Below are 24,069 nucleotides of genomic sequence, written 5' to 3' on the forward strand. Positions count from 1 at the left end.
ACCTCTTTCTTTTTAAATTGCCCCATCTTGGATATGTCTTTATCAGCCCCATATAAACAAATAAATACAACGTCCTTGGTTAGTTTATTTCTAAGTATATATTTTTTGCAGTTATTGTAAAATCGAATCTTTATTTGATTCTCAACTTGATAACTGTTGGTTTATAGCAGAGCTACTAATTTGTGTACATTAATTTTGTATCCTGAAACTTTGCTGAATTCATTTATCAGTTTTAGGAGGATTTTGGTGAAGTCTTCAGGGTTTTCTAGGTATATGATTATATCATCAGCAAACAGTGACAGTTTGACTTCCTCTTTACCAATTTGAATGTCCCTTATTTCTTTTTCTTGTCTGATTGCTCTTGCTAGAACTTGTAGTATAATGTTAAACAGAAGTGGTGAGAGTGGGCCTCCTTGTCTTTCTCCAGTTCTTAGAGGGAATACTTTCAACTTTTTCTTGTTCAGTATTATTTTGGCTGTGGGTTTGTCTCTGATGGATTTTATTACACTGAGGTATGTCTCTTGTATGCTGATGTTGCTGAGGGTTTTAAGCATAAAGCAATGATGGATTTCATTAAATGCTTTTTCAGCATATATCAAGATGATCATGTCTTTATAATCCTGTTAATGTGATATATCACATTTATTGAATTATATATGTTAAACCATTCCTGCATCCCTAGTATGAAACCCACTTGATCGTGGTGGATTATCTTTTTGATATGCTATTGGTTTCAGCTAGCTAGCATTTTGTTGAGGATTTTTTGCATCTAAGTTTTTTTGCATCTATAGTTTTCTTTTTTTATTATATCATTTGCTGTTTTTGGTGTTAGGGTGATATTGGCTTCATATAATAATTTAGGAAGGATTCCCTCTTTCTCCATCTTTTGGAACAGTGTCAATAGGATTAGTGCCAATTCTTCTTTGAATGTCTAATACAATTCAGCTGTGAATCTGTTTGTACTGGACTTTTTTTGTTGGTAATTTTTTACCCTTTTAATCTCACTGCTTGTTATTCACCTGTTCAGGGTTTCTAACTCTTCCTGATTTAAGCCAGGAAGGTTGTATATTTCCAGGAATTTACCCATATTCTTTAAATTTTCTAGTTTCTGCATGTAAAGGTGTTCATAATAGCCTTGAATGAACTTTTGTATTTCTGTAGTGTCAGTTGTAATAGCTCCATTTTATTTCTACCTGGGCTTATTTGAAGCTTGTCTTCTTTTCCTGGTTAATCTTGCTAAAGGTCTATCAATTATACTTATTTCTTTAAAGAACCAGCTTTTTGTTTCATTATCTTTTGCAGTTTTTCTTGTTTCAATTTCATTTAGTTCTTCTCTGATGTGAGTTATTTCTTTTCTTCTGCTCAGTTTGGGTTTGATTTGTTCTTGTTCCTCTAGTTCCTCCAGGTATGACCTTAGATCGTCTATTTGAGCTCTTTCAGACCTTTTGATGCAGGCATTTAAGGCTATGAACTTTCCTTTCAGCATTGTCTTTGCTGTATATCAGAGGTTTCAATAGTTTGTGTCAGTATTATTGTTCAGTTTAAAGAATTTGTTAATTTTCATCTTGATTATATTATTGACCCAATGATCATTCAGGAGAAGGATATTTAATTTTCATATATTTGCATAGTTTTAAAGGTTCCTTCTGGAGTTCACTTCCGGTTTTATTCTGCTGTGGTCTGAGAGAGTACTTGATATAATTTCAATTTTCTTAAATTTATTGAGACTTCTATTGTGTCCTATCATGTGGTCTGTCTTGGAGAAAATTTTATGCATTAATGAATAGAATGTACATTCTGCAGTTGATGGGTAGAGTGCTCTGTAAATATCTGTTATATCCATTTGTTTTAAGGTATAGTTGAAATGCATTGTTTCTTTGCTTTCTGTCTTGATGACCTGTCTACTGCTGCCAATGGAGTATTGAGTTCCTCCACTAATACTGTGTTGCCATCTATCTCATTTCTTAGGTCTAGTAGTAACTGTTTTATAAATCTGGGATCTCCAGTGTTAGGTGCATATGTATTGAAAATTGTGATATTTTCCTGTTGGACAAGGCTTTTAATCATTATATAGTGTCCATTTTGTCTTTTTTCACTGCTGCTCCCTTAAAGTTTGTTTTGTCTGTAATAAGAATAGCTATTCCTGCTTACTTTTGGTGTCCATATGCATGAAATGTCTTTTTCCATCTCTTAACCTTAAGTTCATGTGAGTCATTATGTGGTAGGTGAGTCTCTTGAAGGCAGCAGATATTTGACTGGTGAATTCTTATATATTCTGCTATTTCACACCTTTTAAGTGGAGCATTTAGGTAATTTACATTCAATGTTAGTATTGAGATGAGAGGTACTTATCTTCATTGTGCTTTTATTCATTGTGCTATTTATTTCCTAAATACCTCGGGTTTTTAAATTTTTATTAATTGTATTTTTGTTTATAGGTCCTGTGAGATTTAAGCTTTAAAGAGGTTCTGTTTTGATGTGTTTCCAGCATTTGTTTTGAGATTTAGGGTTTCTTTTAGCAGTTCTTGTAGTGCTGGCTTGGTAGTGGCAAATTCTCTCAGCATTTGTTTGTCTGAAAAAGGCTGTAATTTTTCTTCATTTATGAAGCTTAGTTTCACTAGATACAAAAATCTTGAGCGATAATTTTTTTGAATAGGGAGCATGAAGATGAAGCCCCAAACCCTTCTAGCTTGTAGAATTTCTGCTAAGAAATCTGCTGTTAATCTGATAGGGTTTCCTTTACAGGATACCTGGTGCTTTTGCCTCACAGTTCTTAATATTCTTTCATCTTGACTTGAGGCAACCTGATGACTATGTGCCTAACTGATGATCATTTTGCAGCAAATTTCCCTCTTGTTCTTTGAGCTTCTTGTATTTGGATGTCTAGATCTCCAGCAAAGCTGGGGAAGTTTGCCTTAATTATTATTCCATATATGCTTTCCAAACTTTTACATTTCCCTTCTTCCTCAAGAATTCCATTTTTTTTTAATTTGGTATTTAACATAATCCGAAACTTCTTGAAGGCTTTGTTTACTTTTTAAATTCTTGTTTGTCTTTTTTTTTTTTTTTTTTGGATTGGGTTATTTCAAAACCCTTGTTTTCAAATTCTGAAGTTCTCTTTTCTGTTTATTCAATTCTACTGCTGAGACTTTCTAGTACATTTTGCATTTCTCTGTGTCCTTTATTTCATGAAGTTGTGATTGCTTTTTATTTATACTATCTATTTCACTGAAGATTTCTCCCCTCATATCTTGTATCATTTTTTTTTTTGTTTCTTTGTTTTCCTTAAAGGTTCACCTTTCTCAGGTGCCTCCTTGATTAGTTTAATGATCAACCTTCTGAATTCTTTTTCTGGCAATTCATGGATTTCTACGTGGTTTGGATCAATTGTTAATAAGCTAGTGTGATTTTTTGGGGGGTGGCAGTGTTAAAGAATTTTGTTTTGTCATATTATTAGAATTCTTTTTTTGGTTTCTTCTCAGTTGGGTAGTCTATGCCAGAGGAAAAATCTGGGGCTTAAGGCTGCTGTTCAGATTCTTTTGTCCCACAGGGTAGACATGTAGTACTCTCCCACTTTTCCTGGGAGGTGACTTCCTGTGAGCCAAACTGTAGTAATTTTTACTTTTCTTCTGTATCTAGCACAGTTACCAGGCTCCAGGATGGTACTAGGGGGTGTCTGCACAGAGTTCTGTGAGTTAATCATCAAGTCTCTCAGCCATGAATACCAGCACCTGCTCCAGTAGAGGTGGCAGGGGAGTGAAATGGACTCTGTGAGGGTCCCTAGTTGTAGCTGTTTAATGCACTAGTTTTTGCTGGTTGGCCTACTGCCAAGAGGAAGCACTTTCAAGAGTGCATCAGCTGTGTTAGTGTAGGGGAGGATTAGGCAGTGGGCAGGCCCTAGGACTCCCAAGAGAATATGATCTTTGTCTTAATTTACCAGGGTGGGTAAATAAGGACCATCAGGTAGGGGCAGGGTTGGGTGTGTCTGAGCTCAGACTCTCCTTGGGTGGGGCTAGCCATGGCTGTTGTGAGGGATGGGAGTGTGGTTCCAAGGTCAGTGGAGTTATGTTCCCAGGAAGATTATGGCTCCCTCTACTGTGTCACACAGGTTGTCAGGGAACTGGGGAAAAGCTGGCATACAGGCCTCATGTAGTACCCATGCAAACCAAAAGACCAATCAGACTTCCCCTGTGCCGACAGCACTGTGTTATTTTCTAGGCAGTGGCTGAACAGGGCTGATGCCCCAGGCTACCAGCTTTCCAGCTGAGATAGCAAGCAGGGCTTTTGCATCTGCCTGCCTGTTAAATAAAGTCTGCACACTAGACTCACACCCTATCCCTAGTTTTGGCCAGGAAAATTGCTCTCAGTTGGAATTGTTACAAAGTTAAGCTGGAAGTTTCATTCCTTTTGTGGTCTTTTCCCAGTACCTCTGGCAGCCCTCCCCAAGGATCCCTGTGAGACAAGGCAGGCATAGCATCCCAGAAAACCCAGAGTGCCCACAGGGCTTTTCCCACTGCTTCTTCTACTTTTGTATTTTGTTTGGCTCTCTAAATTGCCTCAGAGCCGGGTAAGGTCAAATCTTTCTTCATGATCTGGACCTTCAGGTTCCCTGGTGAGGATGTGTGTTCAGGGGTGGTTGATTCCTCTTTTCCCCTTCACAGCTTGGGCACTCACAGTGTTTGGGCTGTCTCCTGGGTCCTGCAGGAGCAATCTGCTTCTTTCAAAGGGTCTGTGGATTCTCTTGGCTTTCCTGGTATATTCTCACAGCAGTTCTTGGAGCCAAAATTGTGATGCAAGTCTCCACAAGGTGCTCTGTCTGTCCAAGTGGGAGCTGCAATTTAGTCCTGCCTCTTATCCACCATGTTTTTGTCATTACCAGATTAATATCCTTTTCGAACAGAGTCACAAGACTATTGTTTATCAATTTTGTTGATTGATTAATTAGCTTTGCCTCTCTTGTTTTTCATTGACATACACATCTCACTTCTACTTGCTTTAACTTATTCACCAATATTTGCATTATGAAACATTTAAACCAAAAAACCACTGTGGGTATGTGAAATAGATGTGACATTTAGGTTTGTTTGTTTACTTCTTGGCATAACTTTTTCTAAGATTGCTAATTAGGGAGCATATGTGTTTAACAATTATTGACATCATTGTGGACCAAATTTTGTCCTCTTCTAAATGTGTATGTGGAATCCTTAATCCCTGATGTGACTTTATTTGGAGAGAGTGCCTTTAAGAAGGCTATTAAGGTTAAACAAGGTCATAAGGTGGGGCCCTGATCCAATACTTAGAAGAGAGAGTTATACCAGGGATGGGCATGCACAGAGAAAATGTCACACACATAAAGACAGCATTAAAGGCAGCCATCTGCAAGCTAAAAAGACAGGCCTCACTAGACAAACCCTGAAAGCACCTTCAGCTTGATCTTTCAGTCTCCAAAACTGTAAACAAAAATAAATTCCTTCTGTTTAAGCCACTCAGTCTGTGACATTGTTTTTGGGCAGGTGTAGTGAACTAATATACCTTTTAAAGTCTTTTATAATATTGTTGGAAAACAACAAGAAAAAGTTCTTATTATATCCTTGCAATGTTAATTTGCAGTCTTTAAATTCATGAGCTCTTCAATCTCTAACTGAATTCTGTTACTCCTATCCTTCTAATAAACTTTATCGATCCCTGTTTAAATATAAGACTCTGTATACACAGCTGCTGTTTTCTTTTTCTTTAGTCCATAATCAAAGTGTGTAATTTTGAGAATATTTGTAGAAAAAATAATACATGACAACTCCAAAACTGAGTGTAGATAACTTATTAAATTAACTACATTAATTAAGGTAAAATGAATCATTAATAACAGCAGATACCACATTCCTGAATATAAGAACTTATTTTATTGACATCAGTTCTTCTCATAATGAGATTTCTTTGGGAAATGGAAATAATGATTCTACAATTTATTTGAAATAGAACATGAATATTAATAGCAAAAATATTTTTTGAAAAATAACAATAATCAAAGTAGCCCATTACCATAAGGAAAAGCATGTTCTATACCTATAATAACTAGAAATATATGTTCATATAAAGTAAAGCGTATAGGTCGACAGCACTATATCAATGTAAAAGAAAACATAAAACCTACTAGAAACCAACGATTTAACATAGAGTAAAAAACTTACAAAATTGTCAGTGATAAGCTTTCAGGGAAGAAAAGTAAGGTAAATCTTTTACAGAGAAAATATAACTATGTCTCTTCCATTATAGCAGCAATTCAGTGAAAAGCAAATAGTGTTTTCAGCAAATGGTGCTAGAACGCTTGGGCGAATATATTTTTAAAACTAAACTTTGATCTATACCTCATATCATGTACAAAAATTAACTCAAAATATGTCATAGATATAAAGGTAAAGCTGAAAACTATAAAACTTTTAGAACAACTAATAGAAGAAAACTTTCGTGACCTTATATTTTAGCAACCATTTCTTAAATACAAGAGCAAAAGCAAATTTCATAAAAGAAAATGTTGATAATTTAGATTTAACCAAAATTAAAAGTTTCAGTTTTCAAAAGTGCTCTTCAGAGACTGAAATGACAGACCACAGATTGAGTTAAAATATTTTCTAATCCAGTATCTAATAAGCAATTAGAAAATAAGCCACTTAAAATAATTAGCAAAAGATTTGAGTAGTTATTTCACAAAGAAGAGAAGTGGATGAAAAATAATCACATAACAAGACTCTCAACATCATTAGTCATTAGGGAACTGCAAATTGAAACCACTACACATCTTTTAGAATGGCTGGAATTATAAGGAGTGACAGCTAATGTTGACAAGGATGTACAGAAACTGGAAATGTCATACATTGCTGGTGGGAATGCAAAATGGAACATCCACTTTGGGTAATAGTTTGGCAGTTTTCTAAAATGTAATGTGTGTGCCTAACCACTCCAACCCTTCCACTGTAGGTATTTCTCCAAGAGAAATAAAAGCCTATGTTTATATGAAGACTTGTACATGAATGTTCACACAGTGTTTTTTGTAATAATACTAGACTACAGACAACCTAAATTCCCAGCAAGAGATGAATGGATAAGCAAATTTGCCTACATATTTTCAATAAAACAATACTTAGTAACGAAGTAACCATCAGTGCATTCTATAACATAGATTAATCTTAAAATGATTATGGCGAGTGAAAGTAACTAGACAAAAAAAATACATGGTTTTGGCATGTCATAGCAACTTTTTCCTCCCTGGAAATAAAATTGACACCCTTTGAAACAAATAATTTGTCTAAAATTACCCTGTTTTGAGGATGAGGTATTTCACTTCTGATATTACCTTTGCTAGTATATCAGTAGCTTCATCCAGTCTCATTAAATCAGCAGTAAAATATTAGGTGAGATCTCTATTACCCTCTCTAACTTGAATGTCTTTTTTATTTTAAAGGAAAGCACAGTGAGCAGTTTTTTAAAAGAAAAAACTATAAAGCTCAGCATTTGTAGAAACATATTTTTCTATCTAAACTGTAAGTTAGCTTTTGCCTAATTTTTAAATTTTAATTTAATTTTATTTATCCTTGCTTTGAAACATCTAACAGATTCTAAAGATTATGATAAAATAGGCCAAATTATAGGAACCCATCTAATTAACTGGTAACTTCCACAGCCCTCTAGTTCCACATCACAGTTTAAGGAAAGAAGGAGTTGCCCAAATGTCAAAGCTTAGGGAATCCTCAAATAAAAATAACCTATTGCATTTTCCCCTTCACAATTACATTTACATCTATTACACATTGTTGAAAATGATATGCATTGTTTGTGATGACCATTTTGTGTTTCCATTTTTATTTTCGTAATTGAACTGCTGCCAGCTCTGTATCCCATTCAGATCTCATTACCCATATAACAGCTGACAAGTTAAATTGTGCCTCTACAAGGTATCAGTGGAAGAGATAAAGACTAGAATTATATAGAACTAGTCTCATGGGATGATACTGTGCTTGAAAAAAGAAATGTTTATATTCTCTATATTTTGATATATTAAATGAATACTATAGAAAATGTATAGGCAAAGTCTAACCATGTATAGTGACTATAACAAAACTATCATAAATAAAAGCAACGACTTCAAAGTATTTGAATGAATGCAGCAGAAAAATATTATTAAACAATTTCCAAAGGAAAATTATTTAAGAAAATTATTCTGGTGTATAAAGTTCCACTGTATTGGATAGAAGCTGCCATATCTTGTCATCTTTTGGGGAACACAATTTGAGTCTTGAAGTCCTAGGCTTCTGGAGGCTTTTAAAATGGTATTAGTTTGAGCTCACTCATGAGTGTAAAATTCCACTGGTATACAGGTTAGCAGTATGCCTGCACCATCTTGAATCTTGACTGCTATTGCTATGATCAGAAGAATTTAAAATGTTTTATTCAAGCAAGGATAAAGAACTTTTGCAATACTATTAGTCTCTCTTCCAGTAGATCCAGTTTCCATGCTGGAAATCATGCAATGCTTGGAAGGTCGCTTGTACTTGCTAAATCTAATGAAAACAAGTCCTTGACTGTATTTAGCTGGGTCTATGTGTAATATTAAGCCAATAAATGGTAGAATTTTTCTAAATGTTACAAATTCCATGGGATGTTTTGATATGATCTCACAAGGAGAAAGTTGCTTTGCACTCTGAGATTTTTTCCATGACCACTAATGTTAGTGACAAAATTTTAGGCTGTAATAGAGCAACACATTGTTATGTTTTGGACCATTTTAACTTCAGCACCATGTTTGCTGTTACTAATTTTCCTAATAACTGAGGGTGAGATAAACAGTGAAGTAATTTCTGAAGTAAGAGAAGAAATTTGAGGGGCTCTTTCTACGTAGGGAATGAAGAGTGTAGTATTTAGGTCAGTGCAAAATTAATTGCAGTCGTTGACATTACTTTTGCACCAACCTAATAGTATTTTTGTCATTTCATCAGCTTTAGCCCTCTATAAATGAAAATATCTTAGCCAACCAGAAACTTCATAAACAAAAACTTTATAAAATACACTCATAGTCTAAAGACGTGGGCTGGTGCATGAAATTTGTTAATAAATGCTTGATAAGAACAATTTTTCAACTTTATATGTTTTCAGGATTTTGCCGCTTATAGATGAGCCGGGTAGAAACTATCATTTTAATAATGTAAAGAGCAATAAAGAAGAAATTTGATCAGGATCTACTGGATGAAATGTGATGTTTCTAGACAGCCAGAATAAAATCACCAGTATACGTCATTAAAGAGAGAGAATTCCTCTGATAGTGGATATACATTTTTTTCAGAAGGTTGAGTTGATTGCTTTGAGTCAATTTTAATTTTAAAAATTTATTAGCACTGAATATATTGGGTGGGTAAATGCCACTTTTTTACCAAGGGAATAAGAAAAGCCGTTGCCCTTCTCTTTGGGGTGGTCTCTAATATAGAGTACTAGATTATTTACAGATATCTCTTTGCTGTGTTAGTTTTTAAAAATGCACTGATTTATTTACCACTTTCAATAGACCTGGATATTTCAGCCATGTATTGCCAAATCACACAAAACTCGGAAAGCACATCTACTGTTTGCGTAAGTGTTTACTTTTTAAGCTTTTTCCAGGGTTCATGCTCAACTTGGAGATGTTGAGTTTAGTTACCTGAGCAGATTAAGGGTTAAGAATAGAAATTCTCTGATAACTGCAAGTTGAGTGTTAATAGCATATTCCACATAAGGAATGCCTTTACAAATTTCTAAAATAAGCGTCATATCAAACAATATTCATTTGATATTGAATAAGAGGGATCTGTACAATCAGAATTGAACATACCTAATTCCTGAGTTACTGCTAAATAGTCATGTGGGTCTCCATGTAGAAGAGTAAAATTTCAGGATTAAGATTTTAATAAAGTTTAATGGTAGCACAAAGTAGACAATAAATTCTTCTCATGAGTCTTCATGTGGTAAATTAAGAATTAATCAGAGTTATTTGCATGTGGACCTGTCAAGTTAGTGCAGAGCAATTTGGCTGCCACTCATACTTCACACAAGCAGAAAGGCTATGCCTTACCTTTGGAGTGGAGGTTTAGGCTAATGGCATAGGTCTGGTATAAAACTACTTTATTGTGTTCATAGTCCTAATTCACAATATCCTCTTTCATAAACAAAAAGACAGAAGGATTTAGCATAATTAGGCATACCCAAAGTTGGAGGCTGCTGCAGACAGGTCTTTAAAGAGAAGAAATTGTCTTCCTTTTCTATACCATTGGAGATACCAGTATTTAGTAAATACTGGTATCGTCAGTGAAGGCTGATGTATTTTAGGAAAAAAAGTATTATTGCCTACACAGAGCAGTCAATCATAAAAAATAAAATGAAAAAGCTTTTAGTTGTTTTTAATTTGGAGTAAACTGTAGTCAAATAACCTTTACTCTCACCCAGTAGAATGCATGTCTGCTGAGATCACAACCTAAATATTGCATAATTTCTTTATAGATTTGCAAGTTTTATCTAGCTACTTTCTGTTGGCCTCTTCAGTTAACCTTCTTGAGAGATATCTGGAGTTCTCATGTGGACTCCTTCAAGGGAGCACAGCACTAAATCATCTACATTTCATTCCAGGGTGTATTCTCAAGCAAGATTCAAATCTGTGATTATTATTTAGATATCGGGAGAAATATAAGGGAGTTTTCATAAATACCTGAGGCATAACGAACTAGGGAGATTGCTGACTGTCTCAGAAAAGAGGAAATAAATACTGACTGCCCTTACCTACTAGTTTCTGCAAATAAATCTGCCATCTTAAAGTGTTGACTTTGTGGTTAGAAGCTTCGGGAAATCTAGAGATCACAGTTTCATTGATTACCTCGAGGCCTTGTACACATAAGTAGCCTTTTACATTAGGGTGCTTAACTGTAATATGGGAGTACTGCAAGGGCTGATGCATGATCCAATAAGTCTTGTCTCTAATAAAGAATCAATAATAGATCTTCTTCCTGAGGTTGCTCGAGGCCTCAAAACGCATTGAAATATAATTCGGGCATGGGCTTATATGGAATAATTTTAATTATAATAAAGCAAGCTCCTTGTATTCTGCTCAGTTCAATAAAATCTTTGGCCCAAAGAGTAGAAGGTGAATAATCTAGTATTTGATTTGTATAGGTCATTGGGTGCCCAGAAACTGAAGTATACATGATTGCTATAAATTGGTTTTACACAGCCTATTCTTTTGGGATCTCTAGATATCTACAAGCTTAAAAAGATTTGATTTGACAGTTTTGACCTAATAAATTTCACTAGAGCAGTGTTGCAAAATAGAAAGCCATGTTCTTCCTCCAATTATTTGCTTCAATCTGTTAAGGTTGTGAGACTGCTAGGATCATAGGTTCATTGGAGATGTCCACTGCCTCTACCCCATTTGTATTTTAAGGAATATTTTGGCATAAGTCAAAAAATTTATTCAGAAAGAGAAGCCACTATATCTATTAGAAATAAGCCAGCCTGTCCTGAACAATCATATTAACTTAATCTTAATTGTCTAGGAAAATCAGTAAATATATTAATTTGATCCATATAGATGGGGCATTGTTGAATCCCTAAGTTGGCTCATTAGAGCCCCTTTTTAGTTTCTGAAGAGCAGTAAATTTTTTGGCATTCATACTTTGCACTCAAGTTCTTTATATTAGTCTACTGCTGGCCTATGCTTTGTTAGTATAAATTATGCCAACTGTTTTTGCCCAAATCTACTTTCATAAGGAAGACATTTAGGATGCCCTAAGGCTATCCTATTCCTTTAGCGCTCTATACATTTTCTTCTGACTTGTGATATGCTAATCTTCAATTGGTTTCATCCTGCTCTTTGGAAGCATCTGTAACCTTCTGATGGCAAAACTAGTATATTTATAGGTGGATAGAATTCTAGAAGAACTGAACTTTAGCAGTAGAAAATATTTTTCATTCCCCAGCAAATGTGTTGGTTCTCAGTAGGCCTGAAGAATCATTTTCATGAAGCTTCCCTTGTCACCAGTTTTCAAAAACAATGGCATAAGCTTTCCCTAGAGGGTGGGAATGAAGCAGTGGAGATTGTGAAATAGTTTTTCCTTTACTGAGATTAAGCTTAACAATGAGGAAGAATATGTGGTTAACAGATACAATGAAAGGAGGAGTTTGGATAACCCCAGGATGAAGGTGGAAGAATATGGCAAGGCTTTAGTCTTCTAAACAGTCAAAATATTATGATTTTGCAGAATACAGTGGAAGTAGATTGTAAGGTCTAGAAAGACAGAAATGGAGAGAGGTAGAGAAAAATAAGTGGTACAGTCATAAAAAGTTAACTGGATAATTAGCTAGTATTTTGCTTAGTATATACTATGGGATTCTTTAAAAAAGTTAATTTTGAGTTATTAAAACACTTAGATCCTTTATCCCACACTCAAATAAAAAGACCACAAAAGAGGCTTACTTTCTTTTTGTCCTAATGTGCAACAAAAGTGTAAGACCTTGTGGAAAATTGAATATTATTCAACATTCAATTCTAAACCGTTTTAGATATATATGTGCAATTTTATTAGCTATGTACATGAATTTGACATGTAGAAAATATAAATATAAGTTAACGCAGGGATCCTGGTTTGTGCTTGGGTTTAATTTTTGAATTGACAGAATGTTATGATAAACAATAGAAAAGGAGATTACATCAACGGTTGCCAGACATCTGTAAACAAGACACTCTCCTCCCTTCACAGTTGGGGCTTGGCTACTGGTCTGATTTACCACTAGATGCTGAATCCAAGTAATGGAATAAATTATATTCCAAACAATGAGCTATTTGAGAAACTCCTTAGCAAGATACAGATCCACTAACAGAACAGATCAGACATTGCAGAGATTCCCTCATTGTGGCATTAGAAGGAGAAACGTATTACTTCTCTGTATTCACATATTAAGAGACCAGAAGGCTGTGAATCAGAATGAACAGAAACGCATAAGGAAGAATAACAAAAAACTCAGTGAGAGCCAAAATTAATGTAGTAACTATAATGTACTGAGTCAAACAAGCCAAAAAATGTTGAAATCAAGACTTGATGAGACCATGAGGTATTTATTTCAAGAGTCACCAGTTAATTCACTTCAAGAGGTATTGTGATCAAGTAATTTTGGTGGCACTTCTAGAATGTTAAAGAATATAAAGACCAAAAGCATTGCTACTAACAATATAGCCTCATACAACACAGAATATAGGTAGGTTCTCATGAATAAGTTAAGTAAAAGTGAAGTTGGTCTTCAGAAGCAAAAGACTCATATTAAGAAGTACACTGATTAGCTAGAAAAATTTTGATTTGTTGGTTGTGTGAGCAATGCACTGGTAGAAAGTGTTCTGTCTGTCACAAGATTACAGATACTTTACTGGATACTCGAAGTTTCCACCTTAGTATTATGACATTCAACTGTCTCTCTTGACATGCCCAGTTCACAGTTAGTTCACCCAGTCAAGGATGCAACAATGTAAACAGGCTAGATGGCCAGATCAAAATTTTTCAATCAGGTCTCCAATAGAATCAGCCAGCTAGATGATGAGTCAAGACACTTTAATACTCACATAACAAAAATCTTTACTTAGTATTATTATCAACAGTGATCTAGAATATAATTGGAAGTCTAGGAATATGTCTGATTCCAGGGATGTCTGAACAGTAGATTAATAATGTCATCAAACACTGAAGCTCTTCTATTCTATGTGTTTTCTGATAGCAGTTATCACACAGGGTTAAGAGAACAGATTCACAAGTAAAACTGCTTGCCTTTAAGTTCGAACTCTCTTACTAATGCATAATTCAGAGCTCAGTGTCAACTCCTGCTAGTAAAACAGATGCATACATAAACACACACACATAACATAAAAGAATACCTTAAACTGAATATTAGTTAGTTATTATTTTATTTTATTTGCTTTAACATTTTGTTGTAGGAAGATGAATACCAATGCCATATACAATTCATTCTTCCTATTCATCCATTCCATATGTATCCATATGTATCTACATAATGTGACTGTGCTAAGTCCTGTTCCATGCCACAGGAGGCAAGAAACACTTTATCTCAGAAAATGAATTATTAGTCTTTTCATGTAATTTAATTTAGTAAAGTAGATGAATATACAATGAAAGAAAGTAACCTGAACCAGAGAGACATTCTATTAGGAAAGAGAAAAGTAGGAAAGTTGGGAAGGCAAAACATATTCACCACAAATATAAAAAATACCTAAGTTAGGACATAAAAACAAACTCAGTAAAAGTTAGTGTGTTATTATGCCATTAATGTATCTAACATCTGAAAAAGTGAAATGGGAGAGTTCCGTGATCCTCCTCACGAGACATGTGACAAGGGTGTGGCTCATCTATTTAGCCACAGTGTGCTCAAACTCATTATGGGAGTGGGAGTATGCAGACAGGTAGGTGCAGGAGTCAGAGTGAGCACTTTTGGCTCTGGCCTGTGGTAGCGTCTAGGGGTGGGTGCCTGCAATTCCCAAAGCCCCAGTGTGCACGTTATAGTGCTCTTTTAGCTCTGCCATCTGCAAGTGGCTTAAGTGTTAACCAGCCCAATGCCTGCTGCAGGTTCTTGTCCAGCTTCCAGGAAGAATCAGGTCAGAGGGACAAATTGAATGATGGTAAATGCAGGGGTTTTATTGTCGGATGGAGGTGGCTCTCAGTGGGATGGATGGGGAGCTTGTTGGGGATGGAGTAGGAAGATGACCTTCCCCTGGAGTTTGGCCGTCCCATGGCTGATCTCCTCTCTGGTTGTCCCCAGCTGAACTTTCGACGTTCAGATGTTCTTTCTCTTCACTCCTTCTCTGCCACACCACTCTTCTGCTACTCTGCTCTTCTGCTCATGGAGCCTGTGGTGTGGGGTTTATATGATGATATGGTTTGGCTTTGTCCCCACCCAAATCTCATCTTGAATTGTAGCTCCCATAATTCCCAGGTGTTGTGGAAGTGACCTGGTGGGAGATAATTAAGTCGTGGGGGTAGTTTCCCCCATACTGTTCTCATGGTCGTGAATAGGTCTTACAAGATCTAATGGTTTTATAAGAGGTAAGCCCTTTTGCTTGGTTCTCATTCTCTCTCTCTTTGCTGGCCATCATTTAAGACATGCCTTTTGCCTTCCACCATGATGGCGAGGCCTCCACAGCCATGTGAAACTGTGAGTCCATTAAAACTCTTTTCTTTGTAAATAACCCAGTCTCAGGTATGTCTTTACCAGCAGCATGAGAACAAACTAATAAACATGGGTGCAGGATGGGGGAGTGGTGGGCCAAAAGGCAACATTTGGGAGCAAAAACAGGAATGCTCGTTTTCATTTAGGGTCATAGTTTTCCAGGCTTGATGATGGGGCTTTTGCCGGGGAATCACTCTCTTCTACCCCATCTACCTGCCTCTGCATTAAAAGATTACTAGTTCTGAAAGTTCAGTTAGTCATCACCATTTCATCTTTAAACAGTTTTCAGAGATACTCTATTAAATATTTTTACCTGAGAAAATTTAAATGAAAAGAATTTCCTATTTATAAAAATACCATATAAAGGGTAAAGCTAGTAAGAAATCCTAAATTCAGCTGATTCTAGAACTTAACTCATAAACCCTATTCTACCTTTGATTACTTAAATTTTCATTATACCTAGGTGAAGTAAAGTGTTATTACAAGTCATTTGGAAAAATAATTATTCAAGAAAAAACTCTGGAATGAGATCAGTGCACAAAAACATTTTGCTAACCAAATACATAGTCATACAATACAAGCATGCTAAAGAAATAAATGTATATATAAAGCTGTCAATCAGCTGTCAACAACAAAAAGAAAGCAAATAGATTATCAGCTAAGGTATAAGGTTATATTTTTTAATCATAAAAGTTTCAAAAATTTTTCATACAAATTTTAATACATTTTTGTGTATATCGTTTTAAAACTATTTTAAAGCAAAAAAAAAAAAAATGAATGGCACAAATTAGAATACATTTTGGTGTACAATATATAAAAGTCTCATTAAAATCAATAACGAAAATACACCTTAACAAAAAGTAGTGAATATGACAAGAGAGCTTACTGAAAAAATACAAATAAATTTAACAATAAAAAATTGTATTTGTTTGCTTTGAAAGAATAAAGAAATGGCATTAAATTCTGTTAAAAGTATACCATCTTGAAATAAAAATAATGATGCCTTATTTGGACAGGGTGGGCACAATAATCATTTCATTATAATTCTTCTTAGAAAGTTCAGTCTTGCAATCTTTCTAGGAATGCTTATGGTAGGGTTCTACCAGCCACCAGAGCTTTTTCACATGAGAACTTAAATGAGGATAATCAGAGATTAATATTGTATTTCCCTATCAGATTAGAAACTACTGAGTACTTCTTTTTTCTGTTATACCTCAAAGATTTATGACGCTTTAGACTCTGACTAGATCATGAATACCCTCACCCAATGAGATCCTGAGATAAGCATATTTAGAAGGTAAAATGGCAATGAATAAATACAAACATTTCAGTTAGCTCATATGTGTAGAATAGGAAATAGAAAACAATTTATATGTCAAAACAGTAGGATAATAATTAAATACATTTGTTATATTTTACAAATACTTTAGCTATTTGAAAATTATATGTTATGAATATTAATATTTGGGTTGAAAGAATTAAAATTATTTTTAAATTTAATTAAGTGCATTTTCATTTTACCTATGAAAGCATAATTCCAATTTTTAAAAACATAAATATAAATGCTACTAAGATGATGTGATTTTGAGTTCTGGTTCTGTTTATATAACTTAGTGTAGGGGAAAAGATAAAGATGGTAATAATTTCTATATCACAAATCTTCCTCTATGGAAGAGTATTCAGTTTAAAACAGAAGCAAAGAGTTATACAGTTGGCCTTTCATATCCATGGGTTTGGCATTCATGGAATAAACCAACCATGGGTAGAAAGTATTTTTAAAAACACACAAAAAATACAACAATTAAAAATAACCCAAATAAAAAATATGGTGTTACAACTATGTACATAGCATTTACATCGTATTGAGTATTTTAACTAATCTAGAGATGATTTAAAATATACAGGAAAATGTGCATATGTTACATGTAAATACTGCACACCATTTTATATAAGGGGCTTGAGCATCCACAGATTTGGTAGCTGAGAAAGTCCCAGAACGCAGTCTCCGCAGAAGCCAAGAGCTGACACTACATTGATACATTGGTTGTCCTTGGGCTTAACATATATCCTGAATCAATGATAATTTAGTCTTGTTAACACCATTTGATTGGGAGAATGAAACAACTTATTAAAATCATCTTTCTCCTGTAAAGGAAGTGAGTGAATAAATGTTAATTAGTATCAGAGGGTTAAATGAGCCTGTCACAGATAAGATGTCAATTTCAGAGAAAACATGTGCATGGCATGGTGATGGGGCACAGGGTTGCACAGTACACAAAAAAATCTAAGCCTTGTTTCTGGGGCAGCTGTCACTATGCCCACCCACCTCGCTTGTTTATATCATTGGAGTTTCAACTGATCACTTACATCTTCTACACAGAGAAATATGATTTCTTTAAAGTGGATCTCCAGCACATCCAATTTTAGTGCCAGGGGAAAATAACTTCAATTCTAGAGTCATACCAACATTTGCTTCTCTATTAAAAGTCAGTGTGGGGACCTTTGTATAAGTACCAGGGAGGATGTTTTTGTGCCATTACCATCTTTTCTTTTCTTAATCCATTGAACCCAGTTGACACAGGTGGACTAGATATGATTTAAGTAAACTTTATGCATATAATTACGTTATTGTAGGATTCATTCTGCTAAAGTCAGTATCTCCATTCATAATAAAATATTAAAGCAAGAGTCTGTAAACTGTGGTCTATGAGCCAATCCAACCTATTGCCTTATTTTGTACAGGCTAAGAAATAAGCTAAGAAACATTTTTATTTTTTTAAATGGCTGAAAAAATTAAAATGATAAGAATATATCATGACATATACAATTATATGATATTTGAATATTGGTGTCCATAACTAAAGTTTTATTGGAACATAGCTATCCTCATTTATTTGCACTTGTCTCTGCCTGTTTTCATATTACAATGAAAGAGTTGAGTAGTTGTGTTAGAGACTGTTTGAACTGTAAAGCCTAAAATATTTACTCTTTGGCCCTTTACAGAAAAGCTTGCCAACCCTTGTATTAAAGTAACCCAGGATGCTAACTCATATATTTCTGAGTTTCATAGTGTTTTAGAATATAATCTGTATAATAAAAAGGAAAAATATGTACGTTGTAATGAAAATGGAGAACCTGGGCCAGATGCAGTGGCTCATGCCTATAATCCCAACAATTTGGGAGGCCAAGAAAGGATTTCTTGAGGCCATGAGTTTGAGACCAGCCTGGTCAACATAGGTTGACCCCATCTCTAAAAAAAAAAAAAAAGAAAGAAAAAGAAAAGAAAAGAAAATGGAGAACTCAAGATGTACATTTATTTACCAGACATTTGTTGCTTTGAATAGGGTATGTAATTTGAAATTGGATCAGCCACCAATTGCGTCACACAGTTGTGCCACACAGCCACCTCTGTGTTTGTATAAATATATTAATAATTTTATACCTCAGTAATGTGTAAGTAAAAGGTTGGTTTGAGTGAAGGAAGTGATTACTAAATAACTGTATTTAGCAAAATAAGGGAAAATGCATAGATTATTATTTCAAAATACCATTTAATTTAACTTGGTCTAACCTTCATTTTTTAAAGCCCTTTTATTTCTATGATATTAAATATATTTCTTTTTTAGGAAGATTTCATGACAGTAAATAGAATTTAGTATTGTGATTTTTATTTTTCATTTACAAAAGACAAGTTAAAAACAGGAACCCATTTACACAGACAAGCAGACACACACATATGTACAGACACATAAACACAAAAATATATGTATGTATTTACAAATAAACAGACATAAATGAACATGTATTCATACCTGTGCATATGTTTACATGCTAAATATTTTTAAGTTTTCTGAACTATTTGGCTAGCTGCCATTTATATAATATCTATCTTTAAAATACATCTATGCTTTATACTTGTGAGTTTTCAAATAAAGACTATGCTTGCATAATTTTTGAGAAAATGTCTAACCCTGCTAGAACATTAGGGGAAATTTAAATGACTACTATACTATTGTGTATTCAATGGTACAATCGTTACTTAACTGTCATGATGTCTAAAATACTGACCTATGTCATAGGAGTTAAATCATTTCTCCTATTTTTTTCTAAGAAAAAAAAGTATACCAAGGTTTTAGAATTCATTTTGATTCATAGCTTCTGTGTCTACAGTATTTCCAGTGCACTCTTCTCTAACACGATCACCTTGTGAATTGATTTGCTATATTACATGTTGGAACAAATGACCAGCTGCTCTAAGAAAACAGGGCAATTCCCATCACAACCTCCCCTATAAACTTTTCGTCTTTATAGGCACTTTGAAGAACCTGACTTAGGAAATGTATCTCTTCTTTTCTGACAGTATGTGCCTGATTATTTAAATATCTAACTTGTATCTATTGATCTCTATTGAATTTCCTTTGTTCTCAAAAGCCTTTAAGGAATTCTCTAAATTCAAACAAGTATATTTTTCTGAAAGGTAAAAATGGAAACCCCAGGGGCCTGAGGTGTACAAGAATAATTCTGAAATGTTCTATTCATTGCACCTATACCATCCCATGTCTTTATGCTCACAATTTTATCTTTTTATAAACCTCTTGGTGAAGTTTATTTAAGTTCTGTTCTTGACTGATGTATACAATTATGTGAATTATACACATCAGACAGAAAAGCCCAAGTCATGAAAAAGTATAAATTGTTAAAAAATAAAACGCTACTGGTCACCATTAGATGTTATCAATAGAGGGAGCTGAAAAATATGCATATCTGACTCAAAGTACAGTTAACACTCTTTAAAGGGCAATGAATAATGGGAAAATATGAAAATAATAAAAAGGAGAAAATACTGTCCTTTTAAAAAATATATGGGTGAGGGGATTTCAGTAAATCTCTACACGTCTTAGCTTCACCTTGATGCAAGATAGATTTGAAATTGAATTGTTGTAAAATATATATTAAATTATCTGGGAAGAGTTTGTGTCTAACTAGAAAAACATTATCTTAATAGGTTAAACTCATATGAGACAATAGTCTTTCTCTCTCTAGGTGAGGTAACTGACTTTGTAAAGCGTAATTGGAGGAAATATGATTATAGGAGAACCAACTAGAAGCTGACTTCAAATTGTTGATTACTCAATAGGATAAATTGATGTGATGTGGCTGTTAGCTAAAAACTCTTCACTTGCATGTGAAAGTTTAGTTTCCATTATTGTAAGCAAAAATAACTTTTCAAATGAGAGAAATATGAAAAATAGAATTTAGGATGAAACAAGCTCTTCGTAATATGAAGCAATTATGAGACTCAGAAATTCATTGCATATTTTAGTTTCTGAAAAGACTCGGAGTAAATATGGTACTTCATTTTGGATGAAAGATATTGCAGAGCAGGAGTTGCGGTCCTGTGTATGGTCTTTCTTCACAATTCCTTGTGTTATGTTCTCTAATTCTAAAAAGTATGCATTCAATCTTATGTTCCTGACACATAGTTGTAGTTGCTTTATTTTATACCAAGAAGAGCAAAGCATATCTTTAAGTTGCCTTGCCTGTGCTCTAAGATAATATATAGGCAGATAATTTTAAAATATAAAAAGAAGTTATCATAAATTGTGTTAAGTTTTCAAGAAAAAAAATAACCCAGTTATACTATTGGGTGGCTGGTGCAAGAGATTGGGTCAGAGGAGTAATAGATGGCACTAATCAATTAAGGTTTGGTGGGGCCATTAAGTCCTGAACTAAACTGTTCCTGCAAAGACAGGTTTCATTAGGGAGACAGAGAATCAGAATAGTAAAGTGTGGGATGATGTTACTTGTATCTTTGCTTCACTAAAGTGGAGTAGCCATAGATTTATAACTCTCATGAAAATGAAATCAGAAGACATGGCCTAAAGAGTTGACTAACAAAACAATTGTTGATTATAGAGATTGTTGTTTTTTAATTCATTCATGAAATAAGGAGTTTCTCCACCAGGAATGTGTTGAAAGCTGACTGCTCTAGTCTTTCCAAGACTATTTTAAGTGTAGATATACCGTAACAAAATGACCACTGAAATGCCTTTGATTCTTCAGGATTTAAGGAACCATATGCACAATTTATTTTGTAAACTATTCTGCTTAACTGCTATCATTCTCTCTAGTTGCCTGCCACAACTCTCACCACATTTCCTTCACAGTAAGGTTCACCTGTAATCATATTTCCTTCAGAAATGCTTTAAGCCAGCAACCTCATCAAAGGACATATTAAGTCTGTAAGACTTAAGTATTATAGATCAGCTCTAAAAATCTGAAGGCATTCTGTTTTCTCTCATTTGCTGTATTATATACACTCGTGTTCTGTTGTAGGAAAGGTCTGTATCCATGCTCTCCCTGGCTAATTTCTCATCCTGTAAGATTTGGTTCAGTGGCAATGCTCACAAGGATGCTTTCTCTGATTATCCACCAGTTGGAGTTTAGTTCTTTTCCTATGGAGCCCCTTCTCATGTTTTCTACTTTCATGATACTTACTCAAGTCTTCTAAAACATTTTGTCTATTTGCCTATTATTAGAGTAGACTAACCTGTTTCAGGATGGGAACCACAGTTTCTAAATGTTTCCATCTTTGGCAATAGTAAAATACCTGAAAGGACATAGCCAATTAATGAATACTATTAATAATCAAATGAATAAAAGAATGAGTTAACCCACATAAACACAACACACTCTCACATCCACCTAATACACAAACAGGAAATTGCCCAAAGCCATGCTCAGAGCAGGATGACCCTCAAGGTGCATAGCCTTCCAAGTCCTCTTTAGATGTCAGTGTCATCTGAGATAAATGTAATTCTGAAGGGTATGTTGGTGTGGAATGATGAATAATAAAGACCATCTCTAAACTCTTGCAGCCAGAGGGCATGTTTAAGGATGCTATATATGAAGAAGAAAAATGTCTACATTTCTACATAACAAAGGAACATATTTTCAGCTCAGACGTTGACAAGAAAGTTACTTTCATCAAAAGGAACAAATTACTGTAGTACTTTTGCTGCAAAAACATGCAGCAGAATGCAAAACACAAAATTATCAAGTCAGAAAACAGAGTCCTTGAATTGGAAAGAAGCAAGATAGAAAGCTTCAGGGCAACAACGAGAGGCCAAACACAGGACAATTATTAACTGATGAACTAATGGGCGGCCTTTTTAAAAACACATTTAAAGGACAAAGACTGATTACTGCAAGTGCACTTGAAAAGGTTAATAAAAAATTCAGAAAATCATTTAAAACTGAGCCAATAATGAAAATTATTAGGCATCCCCCAAAGGAAAAAAACATGGCAATGACTCAGGCAATCTAAAGAAATGCCTCCGAAGCCAGGATTGTTTATTGGTGTAGTGAAAATAATTGGGAAATTTATCTTAGGAGGACAAAAATTATGAGAATAATAACATTTTTGAAAAGTAAAGAATATTAAGATAATCTGCAAAAGCACAACAATGCATTATATGTTATTTCAAATGAGTAATATTGACACCTAAAATAAAAATTTATGGAGCGGATTAGGATCACTATTTATATAATTTTGATATACTAAAAGAGTAGAATATTTCACGTAATTCTTATCTCATTTCCTAGTTACTTTGGCTGTGGCATTATCATTAATTCAGTTGATATTCTAGAGTACCAATGCTTTCAGCATTTCCTGCATAAGGTTTTTTGTTTTTTTAACTACTTCCTTCATCTTTCTTTCTCTCTCTGAAAGGTCATGAGGATAGAGTTCTCATATATGAGATTAGTGCCTTTGTAGAACAGACCCAAGAGAGACTCTTGCTCCTTCCATCATGTGAAGACAGAAAGAACGTGGCATCTACGAATCAGGAAGCAGTTCCTCGATCTTGAACTTCCCAATATCCAGAACTGTGAGAAATAAATGTTTCCGGTTTATAAGCCACTCTATGGTACTTTCTTACAGCAACCTGAACAGACTAAGACAAAGGATAACTTGCTTTACTCAAAGTCTGCCTATGTAAATGTTAGTCTTATCTAAAAAATACCTTCACAGCAACATCTGCACTGGTATTGGACTAAATATCCAGATACCATGGCTTTGCCAAGTTGACATATAAATTTAACTATCACAAGTTCACTCTTTTTCAACTTAGAACTTATATACTTCTTCTTAAACTTTACCTACTTAATCTCCAAATAGAAACATAACAGGGTTCTATTTCCTCCTATCATGATACAACCATCTTGCATACAACCTAGAATGTATAACCTTTTTTCCAGAAGAGGATATGGAGTGCTTGGGTGATGTTCACTCTTCTCCTTAATATCTTGTAACTTAAATATGATAATATTAAACTAACAATACTTAAAACTGTGATGTAAAGTCAACACATAAGGAGATACAAGAATGAAGAAAACAAAGGTTTTATATGTATATAAAATCTTTTTATCTTTACGTATATATATATTTATATATTATATATATATATGAAAAATACAGACACACAAATGTATTATAACAAAATAAGGAAGAAATACTGAGGGCAATTAGTCTTTTTTGAAAGTATTCATGTTGTCATAGCAAGTATTCATAATTACCCTCTATCATTACACATTTAATTTTCCCTCTTTCCTCCACAAGCACCTCATCTGGTTGTGATTATTTTCCTGGTGAGGTAACCCAAACTTTAATTTCTGAAGAGTCTGGATCATCAGTAGTCCTGCCTGAAGGGCTTCCTTGTAGTTTTTCATTGAACATAATCACAGGGTATGCGAAAACAAAGAGATGTCCTAAGGGACCTGCTGCATTTCAGACACACTCTTCCTTCCTGTTATTGTGGATTACTAGTT

At 34.4% G+C, this 24,069-nt stretch overlaps 1 long non-coding RNA gene across 1 annotated transcript in view; it reads left to right on the plus strand.

The window, feature by feature from the left end:
* Window positions 1-23,263, plus strand: part of LOC144579389 (uncharacterized) — a 64,366-nt gene extending 41,103 nt beyond the window's left edge. Inside the window, exon 5 of the long non-coding RNA XR_013526820.1 lies at window positions 22,973-23,263. This is a non-coding gene — a long non-coding RNA (uncharacterized LOC144579389). The remainder of the gene's footprint in view (window positions 1-22,972) is intronic.
* The last annotated feature ends 806 nt before the right edge of the window (window positions 23,264-24,069 follow it).

The sequence above is a fragment of the Callithrix jacchus genome, chromosome 14 (genome assembly GCF_049354715.1).
Source record: "Callithrix jacchus isolate 240 chromosome 14, calJac240_pri, whole genome shotgun sequence".
Taxonomy (NCBI): Eukaryota; Metazoa; Chordata; class Mammalia; order Primates; family Cebidae; genus Callithrix; species Callithrix jacchus.